Here is a 13291-nt window from a genome sequence, read left to right on the forward strand (position 1 = left end):
ACCTGGTGCTGGCCACTGTCGGCAGACAGGATACTGGGCTAGATGGACCTATGGTCTGACCCAGTACAGCCATTCTTATGTTCTTATGTTCTAACTACTGAGAAGAGACTTAGCTAACTGAATTGCTGGAACACCCTGAAAATGGTGTTATCCTCCAATTTACCACAGCATGCATTGAGGGATCAGGACCTCAATAAATATTTTTATTTAAAAACAAAAACTTGAAAAACATATGAGTATTTAATCTTAAGAAAGAAATATTGCTGAGTAAGTTCTGTACTTCTTTGAGCAGTAGTTAACTATGAACAGCAAGTGTTAAATGTACCTGCTGTGCTCAATGCTCCATTAACTTCAAAAGACCTTTATTTTAAAGGAACAGCACAAGATAACAGATATATCAGCCGACACACTATGGGAAATCAACACTATGAGGGACCAACACAGCTATTAGGTGTTGAAGGGCCATCTCTAGAGTCTTTAAAAAGTTTTAATATTCAGGTGAGCTTTCACAGAAGATTACTGATATGATGTGTTTGGAAATGGACTAATTAACTAGTGCATGACTAGTTGCTAATGAATCTGGCTGTCTCAGAATTACTGCTGTTAGGCCAATCAGTTGGAGGGACAGATGCAAAGGAGATGGTGGTAGAATTAATGACAGTGACTAAGTGGCTTCACAAAAATGGAACAATATCTTTGGCAGAGTCAATGGGAAAACAGCAGCAGGAAAGACTCTAGGATTGTTTTTTTAAAAGAGAGAAAATCATTCATTTTATGTGGCCTAGATCAGTATAAAAGTTGCATCTGAGAGAGCAGATTTCACACTGCCAATTTTTTGTAGCTCCTAGCTTAGCTGGTAGAGACATTATAAATATGCATAACAATTTTATCACTCTAACCAACTGTTTTAATGTATAATATGCCAAACATATTAAATGTTTGTTTCCTTAAAGCTTTTTATATTCAGAATACAATTTTTGATTGATATGGTATGGAGGGCTTTTAAACAACTCTAGTGGCTTTTTAGTTTTTTTTAAAGAGCTACCATTTTTTCAACAAGGTAGCATTTTCTTTGAATTGTACCTTCTTTTCATTCTGGATTTAACATTCAGATTTTTCTTTCTTTCTTTCTCCATGTAATGGATAGAAAGGGGGGCTGGCAAGAGGGTCAGTCAGAGTATGTACCATGTCCCCCTAGGGACATAAAATCTGAGCAGAGTGACGTAATCTTGTTCTGAAGATCATTGCTAATTCTGTACAGAGATGCCTTATTTTAGGGGTAGGAATTCATCCAGAAAAAGAGCAGAATTCTGTACTTTCCGAGGGAGCAGCATATAGGGTGGAAAGGTAGACCAGGGACAGTAAGGAGTCTGACACAAGATCCATCCTCTAAAGCAAGATGGCTCAGGATGGTCTAAAACTCTAGGCTGCCTGGTGCTGGTCACTACTCTCCTGATCATGAATAGCCTATGGCCCCCACTGAGGGGGTTGCTTCTGCTCCCTCAAGGGCAATTTCACCTGTTTAGGAATGCAGTACAGTGCCTTGTACGTTTCATGGCATTTTCTACTAGCATTCTCTTGAATGTTAACAATTTACCAGTGGTCAGAATATAAAAAGAAAATATAACAGAAAGGGGAAAAATGTATGATGATATTTTGTGACACTACTGCACATGTTAGTGTGTGAGGCCATTTGGGCAGCACAGCGTTATTGTTATATGAGCAACATTACAGTAACTTGTCCTTTGGCACTTGATGTTTCTTAATTCTGTTGAAACTCATCAATCTTTCTCTTCTAAATATATTTTCTATTATTATTAAAAATAATCATAATTTCACAGAGAAACAGGAAGTTTAAAAGGTTTGGCTCTGGCTAATTATACTGAGTGATTAGGAGAAACATAAAAAAGTATAGCTATAAAACAGGCACAGAGCAATACCACGGGGAAACATTTTAGCTACATATTTTTCCATTCCATTTATTTTTGTCCTCTAACGTATCTGCTATACAGGATCACGTCACTTGTGTAAGAGTATATGCTGATATGCATTATTACAGATGAAAAATAAAGAAAAAGGCTTAGCCAGTGGGGAGCAATCCTCTGAAAATGAAAGTTGTTCATGTTGCTACATAATCTGACTGTTCCTAGTTTGTTGCTGTTACACAACTTTCTTCATAACCAATACTTCCCAGAGCTCAGTGAACCCATCCTCATATCCACACACATTTTACATACAATTTTTAAATGTTAAAAGTATTGCCAGCTTTGTCTTGTCTCTCCTACTGGTCAACAATAAACTTTATCTCCAGCTGTGATGTATGAACACCATCCAAGAAGCAGCAGTGATTCCTGCTGTTCTTCATAAAGGCACAAGTACTTCCACAGATGATGATTCAAATGCCATGAATTCCCACATCTCCTGTCAGATATAGTCTCTCAATGAGGAATTAAATACTTGCTTGAATAACCAAGGATATATGCAATTTCAAAATTAATAACATAGTTTAAAGAGTATAGTTTTTTTTATTCTCTAACGGTTTTTTGGTAATTCAAGGCAGCCCTGATATTCAAGAAATAGGAGATTTTTTTTCTTTCGTTAGCAAAAAAATCCTGATATTCAAGTGTAATTCATAAACATGGAAATGGTCACAACAACAAATAGTGTTTTTGATTTCTTTCTTTATTGTTACAGTTTATACCCATAAAAATCAATTGCCTGATAAAAAGCTTTACTAAACTGAATTTAATGTTGATATTATTATTATTATTATTATTATTATTATGCACTTGTTTGCTGAGAGAGAAAAGAAGGAAAATTGATTAAACAAAGCAGAGTTAAGATAACAATGCAGGCTGATAGATAGCTACTTATATGCAATATTTTGAAGCTAGAGGGAACATTGTAGGAGTAACTCTTATACCTGGGAAAGGGACAGAAAGGCCTCCCCCTGCACTCATTCTACAAGAACACAGGGAGTAGCCTATCCCATTTTCTGCTCACCTCGAGCAGGTGACTAGATTGTTACTGTCCCTGTCTGGATGTATCTTCTCCATCTAACACAGCTGTGTAAATTCAACTATCAATTAGCCATGAGGTTGTCAAACTGTCTGGAATGTATAATGACTGTGGATGTCAGCCTCATCACAGACTGTCAAATAGCAGGGCAGACACCCCAAACCAGCTGCATGTTCTATAATTAGATTTTACCAAACCGGTAATGAGAGTGAACTCCTGAAGCACTGTAACACAGTCACAGATAGTCCACTTAGCAGCCTCGTTTATCTTGCCACATAGGCCAGTTCTCTTAGGCTACATCTAGACCACAAGCTGCTTTCAAAGGGAGTGTCTAGACTACACGCAGATTTTTCAAAAAAGCAGCCTCTTTTTCGAAAGAGAGTCTAGGCGCTCTCTTTTGAAAAAGCACAGTTTGCATTCAATAGTACCTTTTTTTCAAAAGAGTACTTTCAAAAACAGGTATTATTCCTTGTAGAATGAGGTTTACTGTGATTGAAAAAAAACTGCCACGTTCTTTTGATTTACTTTTGAAAGAACGCGGCTGCAGTCTAGACGCAGGTGAAGTTTTTTTTTAAAAAAAGGCTACCTTTAAAAAAAAAAAAACCTGTAGTCTAGACACATCCTTAGTGATAGCTGATTGCTATACACCAAAGATCACATAAAGATTTAGATTGATTTCAGTCCCATGAGACCCCAGGACTTATCCCAGGTCAATTGCTACTTCAGATTTCACACCAGAGACAACCCTTTAGTTAATCATATTGTAAACTAATTAAGTATTCTCTAACTAGGACAAGTTAGACCATCATTTATAGGTTAAGACAAGAAAACATATGCACAAATGAATTACAAAATGAGTTATACTCTGTGGTTTTAAAAAGTGACAGATTTTTAGTATTCTGTAAACTCTGAAGGTATGTCTGAATTACATCCCTCTGTGGGCAGAGGGATGCATATTAGGCAGGTCGATGTTGCAAACAAGGCAGGGATTTAAATATCCCATACCTGATTTGCATAAAAATGGCCACCGCGTTTTGCTGACTCTTATGACCCTTATGCCTCCTGTAAGGAGGTTTACAGGATCTGTCGAAAAAGGCTTTCTTTCTCAACAGATCCCCCTCTAGACTGCTGCTTTTTGCTGACAAAGTACTGAGTTGGCAAAATGTGGCAGCCATTTTTATGTAAATTAGGCACAGGATATTTAAATCCCTGCCTCATTTGCATCACTGACCTGCCTAATCTGTCTAGACATATCCTGAATGTCTTTTAAGGCTAATCCAGTTTGACCCTCGCAATCTCTGTTTATGTTTTGTAGCTCCAACCTTATGGGAGTCCAAAGAGCAAAGATGAAATATTTTCATGTCAGCTACCTTTTATTTCTTTCAGAACCCAAACTCATGGCACAAGTCTGTGCAGGGAAAATTCTATATTATGATGTCCCAGATCTGGCCCGTTTTGTTTTGTTAGAACTTCCTGAGGGACAACAGATAATATCTTTCATAGGGATCATATCTTTCATTTTACACTTGATCTTTTTTTTTTCTTGTTTGATGAGTTACATAGCTCAGAGCAAACATTTTATAATAATGTAACAAACATTTAAAATGAGGATAGATGCATTAATGGGATTAATACAGGTAGCAAGTTATAAGCATTTCATAAAATCTAACACTAGCTATATTGTTGTAAGTCGAATACCCATCTTAACCTTACTAATCAACAGGTAAACTATGCTTGTGTGAGGCCTAAAGTTGTGGTAATAGCTGGTATATCTGGATTGCCAGCATCTTAGGCTTGGTCCACACTACGGCTACGGCTACACCACACTACGGCTACTTTGAAGTAGGAATAAGAGCCTCTGGAAAAGGGCACTTTTTCCGGAGGATCGGGGCCAGTCTAGACGCTCTTTTCCGGCTTTTTTAAAAGCCGGAAAAAAGCGGCGGACATTTTTATTTAAATGCCGCGGGGGATATTTAAATCCCCCGCGGATTTCCCTACGACGACTAGTGAAATTTACATGCCCCTTCCGGAAAAGGCGCCAGTGTAGACGTAGCCTACGAGTTTAGTCAAACTTAACCACATTAGGACGATTTTCTAAACAATGACTCCACACCATCAAGACTGTTCCACTGACTTTAAGGACTGTTAAAGTCCATTTCTGTACTCCTGCTTGTTGAGAAGAGTAACAGAAATTTTAACCTTTCATGGTCAACTTTCCAGATGTACAGGAAAAACTCTGGGAAAAATTGAATTTTATTTTTTTTGGCTAGCCTAGCAAGTATAGCATCACACCTCAGCAGTATACTTGATAATCAGTGCCTAGGCTCACAAATGAACTCCAACATGGAGCGTCTAGAAGATCCTGGATTGATTGCTATGTGGGAGATGAATCTATGCAGGCAGAACTATGATGTTGATATCTATGTCAAAATTGCAATGAACACAGTGAAAAAGGGATACATCAGGGACACCCAGAAGTTCTATGAGAAAATACAAGCACTTAGACAGGTGTATTAGAAGACAAAGAAGGCAAATGGACGGTCTGGATCACAGCTGCAAACTGGACGCTTTTTTGAAAAGCTGCATGGGATTCTCAGGATGAGGGGACCCGACCGTGTCCCAAACATATCCATGGATACGTCCCAAGAGACTCATCAGGCAGATTTGGGCAATGACAAGAAAGATATTGTTGATGAAGAAAAGAAGGAGAATACTCAGCAGGAGAGCGGTGCATATAATCTCACCAATAGACAGGATTTTTTATTTCAATTTGGAGCCAAATTTCTCCTCCCAGGATGTATCATTACTGGCCTCTGATGGCAAGGAGGGCACATCTGATGAATTCACATTTTTAATCATGCTACAAGTGAATCAAAGTAATTGGGTTTTATCTGTGGTGGCCTTTCTGCCTACACAGCAGGAGCTCTCTGGAACATTTCTGGAAATGGAGTGGGAATCCTCCCTGCACATCTCTGAAAAGCTCTCATAGAAGTACCCTTCCTTCCTTCTTCTGTGGTTTCTGGGGAGACCTGCCTTATTCCATCCCATTTGGGAAGACACTTTTCCATGCCAAGCAGCACTAAGTGATCTGGCATCAGTGCATCAACAAACATTGTGGCATAAGGTCCAGGTTTCTGGCCACATTCAGTCAGCATCCCCTCTCCAGCATTCTGTGTGATTTGGAGAAGACTGATGTCATGCATGGCAACCAGGATGAAGCAGGGAAACTGTGACCACATTAGTACACCTCCATTTGCTCATCTCCATTAAAGCATGGTTTGAGCCCCTGCCCTACACCATGCCCAGACCTCCTCCCCTCTCTCACCCAAACGCTCTTGGATAGAGGTTCTTAAAGCTCTTATAATAAGACATTTTTCCCAGATCTTGAATCACTCCTTCAGACTTTTCTGAACCCTTTATAAAAGTAGATACCTGAACTAGACATAATTTTCTAATAATGGTCTCACTGGTGCTGCATTCAGCAGTACTGCATTAATCCTCCTGCTGCTACTTGATAATCTTCTTCTGCTTATGCATCAAAGGCCCATGTTTGCCCTTTAATCTACAGCATTACACTGGGAGCTCATGTTGAACTGATTATCCACCATGACCTTAAAGTCCTTCTTATCATCAGTGAATACCAGAAGATACTCTCTCACCCTTGTGTGACTTACATTCATTATTCCTAGATGTATGGCTTTATATTTGTCTGTACTGAGATGCATGTTCAAATTAGCACATCTTATCAAATAGTCTAGATTTGTTGGGATAACTGATCTGTCCCTATGACTATTTAGCTCTCTGTCCATTTTTGTGAAATCTACAAATTTTACCAGCAATGGTTTTATATTTTCTTGCAGATCATCAATAAAAATATTGAATTGCATAGAGTCAAAGGATAGATTCCCAAGGAATCCCACTGGAAATACCCACACTGAATGATGATTCCACATTCACAATCCCTTTCTCATATCTTTTACTATCAGTTAACTATTTTTAATTCTTTTAATATGGGCTAGAATGACTTTGTACAGTGCTATTTTTTCATGAATTTGTTTCTAAATTAGAACAAGTCAAATGCCTTAAAAAGTCTAAGCATATTAGCTCAAAAGTCATCTGGTCACAGAAAGGCCTTTCTGTTTAATGGAAGATGTCAATATTTTGAAATTTGATTTAGTTCTGATTTGGAATTTAGACTACACATTTCAAAATTCTCAAAATGGAATTGAGTTGCAGCTCCAAGGCAGTCTGCTTCATGGGTTTTCCTGGAACCAAGGTTTCTGAAAGCCCTAAGATCTCTGAAAGTGGGGGTGTCTGGCAGGTGGGCCGATGGGTGGCTGTGCTGACAAGAAACCAAGAAGGTTTTGAAAACTGATTTTCCCTTGGAAAATCATCAAAAGTAAACCAGCTCTGTGAAATGTTTCTAGTTCAACAATCCTCAAATGCCAATACAAAAATATTTCAACAGAATTTTTATGGCTAGCTTGCCAATATAGCCAAGCTCATCAAAAAGACATAAAGCAAAACAAACAAACAAAAAACACCCCGACTAAATCAACATGGATTAACATGACCTATTTTTTTGTAAAACTATTCTGACTGGACTTAATTAAATTATCATTCTTTAATTCTTCATTGGTTGTGTCCCATATCAATAAGCGGAGCTGTAGCCATTAGAGCTGAGATAGCAAGAAGGAGAAAGTTGTTTACTCCTTGAGTAGGCATGTAGCAAGTTCTGGAGAAGCATTGAGGAAATTGTAAGTTTTGTTGGAAAGTTACAATTCCTTTCTTCATCTCCTCCTCAGGCAGTAGAACTAAATACTACCTTTTATTCAGTGTAATAATGTAGCCAAAAGTAAATAAATATATCTCAAGGACTCAGTGATTTTATAATATATGTAAATGAGCACATGTTATATTATTATTACTATGAATATATTTTACAATATATTGTGTGTCGATTACTCAGTGAGTTGATGCCATCTGGAGAAGAAAGTGAAACAAGGTTGTGGACTGACAATATCCATAAACAAAACCTTGCTGGAGAGCATTCATAAATGACTATGGACAATACAAAGAGAAAGCTGGTATGTACAGCTGGTTACCCTTTCAGATAAAGATTCCACAGCAGAGGCAGACATTCAAAGGAAAGAACTAGGATTTTTAATCCTGGGTTATATGTGTTCATGTACCTAATGTTTCAGTACAATATTCACTCTCAACTGAAATGCCAGTAATTTGTGCCAAATTCTCTAATCCTCTTCTTCACAGTTCTCTTACTTTGTTTGACCAGTATTGTCTGTCAATCCTCAAGGCATGTCATGCTGGTTTCTAGGCATGTACTGTGTATCCTACTAGCCACTTCTCTCAAGCATTAAAGTTTAAACAAAGAATTTCAACCTTTTTTGTGCCAGCTCATTTATTTGTATCTGTTTTGAAAGTTTAATCATTTTCTCATTCCATAAACCCTGTTTTGCTATATTGGTCCTGAAAGCATATTTTCTAGGACTGTCATACAAAAATATGTATCTTTGGGCACATGTTTTGCTTATATCTTTCATAAACAAAAATAGTATTTTATTTTCCCTTTTTATTTTCCCTTGATGTTTGCTTAGTATTCACTTTGATGTCTGCACTTCTATCATAAATAGTATTCACTTTGATAAGTTAAGCCACTTTTATATTTTAATCTTTACCTTGTAATTCATTTATTGCCAGATGTAAAGGGACATGGGAAATAAACAGATGAAAGGAGAGAAAAGTTGTGTTTATGCCTTTCTTCCATTATAACACTGTATCTACCATGTAGATAAATTGATCAGTAGACAACTTTAAAGTCATTCTTCCTCTGCTTACTATAGCAGGAAGAAGTCAGGGCTCTTGTCTTATTTTGTTAATCTTTCATGAATAAAAAGCAGATTCTCATGATAGTGAATGGAGATTTAGTTGTGTGATTCCTATTTACCTATGCTGTGCTCCAGAGATATCTATCTATCTATCTATCTATGGTTTGGTTGTGCCAGGATAAGAAGCCCCCATAACAACTATTTTCCACATCATACAAAGAGAGGGTCTGCTGTTCAGAGGGACACAACATGAGAGTGCCACTGGGGGTTGTGAACCCACAGGGGAGAGCTATCCTGCTGAATGTTCTCTGGGGGCAGTTGTACCACCAATGGCGTGGCCAGCAGGGCTGGGGCTCTGCCATCTTGCCTGGCAGCATGCTGAGTAAGCCTGCCTCAAAACCTTTCCACTATCCTGGCCCTTAACCACAGTGGCGGGGGTGAGGGAAGGCCCGTGTCAAAATGGGGAGTGGGAAGAGGGGAGGAAAACGGTCTCTGTTGGCCATGGGTAGTATGGAGAAGAAAAAGGCCCTCCACCACCTCCATCCTTCTTTACTCCCCACCTACATCCCCAACACCCTGCCCCTGAGTTCTGTACCTCTCCTACCCTGCCAGCCCTCAGCCTTGAAGGACCGAGGCAACACCGGGTACATCTGCTTGTTTTAAATATTGTGTACTCAATGAAGATTTTTTTTAAGCTAAGGACTTTTTAAGAGGATAGGAGTCATGGTGCCTAAAGTGACTCAGCTTAACTGTAATGTTATCAAGTATGTCATACATTTGATAGAGGTGTGAACCCTTCAGAATCACTACTATTATGTTAAAAATATATTATCTCACACATTTTTTGCTAATGATGTTTAATAATATTTTACCCATAGTGTTTTCAAATGTGTTGGCTGCTTGTTGTAAATCATAGCTAGAAGGGACCTAGAAGTGCTAGGGTTAACAATACCACATATATAAATAGAAAGGAAACCTACAGCACCTTAGAGACTAGCAGATTTATAGTCTCTAAGGTGCCACAAGACCCGTCATTGTTTTTGCAGATACAGACAAACACAACTACCCCTTTTAGACATTTATAAACATGGCTTATCTGTGCATTCACAAAACACTAAGTCCCAGATCTTCATTGATATTATCCTACTAACTTCCACTCAAAGCAGTGGAAGTTAAGTGCTTAAATATCTGAGGATCTGAGCATCAGTTTTATTTAACACCACGCTAATTAAAATATGTTAACAGAAAAGTTGGACATCCCAAATCCATAGGACTGGAGCTAATGCATTGAGGGTGCTGAGGGAGTTGGCTGATATGATTGCAGATCCATTGGCCATTATCTTTGAAAACTCGTGGTGATCAGGGGGAGATACCTGACAATTTGAAAAAAGCAAATGTAGTGCCCATCTTTAAAAAAGCAAGAAGGACAATCCAGAGTACTACATACCAGTCAGCCTCACCTCAGTCTCTGGAAAAATCATGGAGGGATCCTGAAGGAATCCAGTTTGAAGCACTTGGAAGAAAGGAAAGGATCAGGAATAGTAAACATGGATTCACCAAGGGCAAGTCATGCCTGACTAATCTGATTGCCTTCTCTGACAAGGTAACTGTCTTTATGGATATGGGGAAGGTGGTGAATGTGCTATAACTTGACTTTAGCAAAGCTGTTGTTAGGGTCTCCCACAATATTCTTGCCTCCATGTTAAGGAAGTATGGACTGGATAAATCAACGGTGAAGTGGATAGAAAGCTGGCTAGAGTGTCGGGCTCAACAGGTAGTGATCAATGGCTCAATGTCTGGTTGGTGGTCGGTATCAAGCTGGATATGAGTCAACAGTACACCCTGTAGCCAAAAATGCTAACAGCATAGTAGGGTGCATTGGTAGGAGAATTGCCAGCAAATCTAGAGGAGTGATGATTCTCCTTTATTCAGCACTGGTGAGACTCATCTGGGGTATTGTGTCCAATTCTGGGGCTCCCATTAAAGAAATAATGGATGCATTGGAGAAAGTTCAGAGAAGGGCAACAAAAATTATTTGGGGGATTCAAGCACATAACTTATGAGGAGAAACTGAGGGATTTGGGCTTATTTAGTCTACAGAAGAGAAGAGTAAGGGGGTATTTGATAGCAGCCTTTCATGACCTGAAAGGGGGTTCCAAAGAGGATGAAGAGAGGCAGTTCTCAGTAGTGACAGATGACAGAATGAGGTGCAATGGTCTCAAGTTGCAGAGGAGGAGGTCTAGCTTGGATATCAGGAAAAACCATTTCACTAGGAGGGTGGTAAAGTACTGGAATGGGTTACGTAGGGAAGTGGAGGAATCTCCATCCCTGGAGTTTTTCAAGTCCCAGCTTGATAAAGTCCTGCCTGGGATGATTTAGTTAGGGTTAGTCCTGGGTTGGCAGGGGTTTAGACTCAATGAGTTCCTGAGGTCTCTTCCAACTCTATGATTCTAAGTGTGGTTCCCAACCTTAATACACAGAAGTGCCATAAACCTAAGTACAATCTTGTGCAGTCCAATCAGATTCTCCACCTGAAGACAGAAACCATTGTGGGCCTCATGAAAAGCTCTGGTGAGTTATGTATTGCTTGTGGCCATAGTTTTGGCTCCCTGGCTCTAACATATTTTTTTAACCTGGAACAATTTCCTAGTGAAGACATGACTCATGTTTTTGCAGGGTCTTAGCATGCCTCCCAGATGAATAAGCATAGAGACTTAGCTAATGAAGAGAAAGGGTGAGATAACAGAAAGTGTTCAAAGAGGGTGTGAAATGGAAGATGAGAGGAGTAACACTTGATGTATTAAAAATTTGTTTCCATCACCACTAACATCTCAACATGAGGTCCAAGAAGAGATGATCAGTGCCTGCTGATGGGAGAGGAGCAGAGTAAGGTCAGCTGGCTTCTGCAGTGTTACACGAGTTGTCTCTGGTAAGAATATGCTATCCACTTCTTTCCAGATAGTGAATTGGCAGCCACTAGAGAGAAGAGCTCAATTCCTACTCACGTTTTTGAGAGCAAATGGGGTTTGGAGTTAATACACAGATAGATACAAGGATTATTCTGATATGAATTGCATTGTAATAGAATGATCAGCAGATATCCCTCAGGAAGTATCTTGGAGTGATACCAAAAAGTCAGAGCCACATTATATATATATAATAATATATATAATAAAAGTCTTTATTAAATAGTTTTGGAGAAGAAATTGCTTTGGGAAATTTAGGACATTTACTACTGATTAAGACAAACTGATGTGTGACATAGGCTCTGAGAGGTATAAATAAGCCTCAGGAAGTAAGAAGAGAAAGAACTCTTCTGTCTTTTTATCTTTTTAGCTTTTCAATTCTCTTCTGTATATTGTTGTTGAACAAATACAATTTGAAATATGTAACTTCCACCTAGTCTTTCCCAATGGAAACAACAGTGGAGAGAAGAGAAATAACATCTCACCATGCATATTTACTGCTGCTATTACTTTTTTGGGGGAGACTATCATCTCCTAAAGGTGACATTAGGGTATTGGCACATTCCTTCTCTAGTTCCTTATATACTGTTTTACAATTTACTTCACCTGTCCAATTAAAAAAACATTTCTTCAAATTATGCCACTCAAGATGGTAAAATACAAGGAAAAGATGCCTTAAAGCCACCTTTCTCTCCCATTTCATAAGTTATATTGAGCAAAAGTTTAGTGCAACTGAAAATTTTATCCACCATCACTAGTAGGAGCATTCCGTATCAAGGCATATAGAATTGACGCTTTAATTTAACTTATGTATGATATTTTACATTACAGTTTAACTATGACACCTCAAAATGTATATTTATACAGTACATTTAAGTTCTGTATGATGTCTTTACATTACAGTTTAACTAGGACACCTCATTTATATATTATATGCTACTAATAAAAAAGTTGTCCAACTAAGTGATTATTGTCAACTAAGGGATAAGATGAAAGTTTCTCTCATGGATTGGTAACCGATTAAAAGACAGAAAACAAAGAGTAGGTATAAATGCTTTCAGTTTTCGGAATTGAGAGAAGTTTGTTCTGGGACCAGTCCTATTCAACATGAAAAAAGGGGTATATAGTGAGGTGATCTAAATAAGCTATTACCAATAAAGAAAGAAATCTTGGAGTAATTGTGGATAGTTTTCTAAAATAACCACTCTATATGAAGCAGCAATCAGAAAAGTGAACAGAATGTTGAGAATCAGTAAGAAAAAGATAGATAATAAGACATCTTGAATAGTATGTGCAGATGTGGTTGCCTCATCTCACAAAAAAGATACATTGGAATTGGAAAAGATTCAGAAAAGTGCAACAAAAATGATGAGGGGTGTGGAATGGCTTCTATATGAAGACAAATTAGTAAGACTAGTACTTTTCCACTTGAAAAAGAGACCTCTAAGGGAGTATGTCACT

At 38.3% G+C, this 13291-nt stretch overlaps 1 protein-coding gene across 1 annotated transcript in view; it reads right to left on the reverse strand.

The window, feature by feature from the left end:
* LOC102461967 (protein eyes shut homolog) overlaps positions 1-13291 on the reverse strand; it is a 166894-nt gene that overhangs the window by 63370 nt on the left and 90233 nt on the right. The window lies entirely within an intron of this gene.

This window comes from Pelodiscus sinensis, chromosome 3, assembly GCF_052426305.1.
Source record: "Pelodiscus sinensis isolate ZL-2025 chromosome 3, ASM5242630v1, whole genome shotgun sequence".
Classification (NCBI taxonomy): domain Eukaryota; kingdom Metazoa; phylum Chordata; order Testudines; family Trionychidae; genus Pelodiscus; species Pelodiscus sinensis.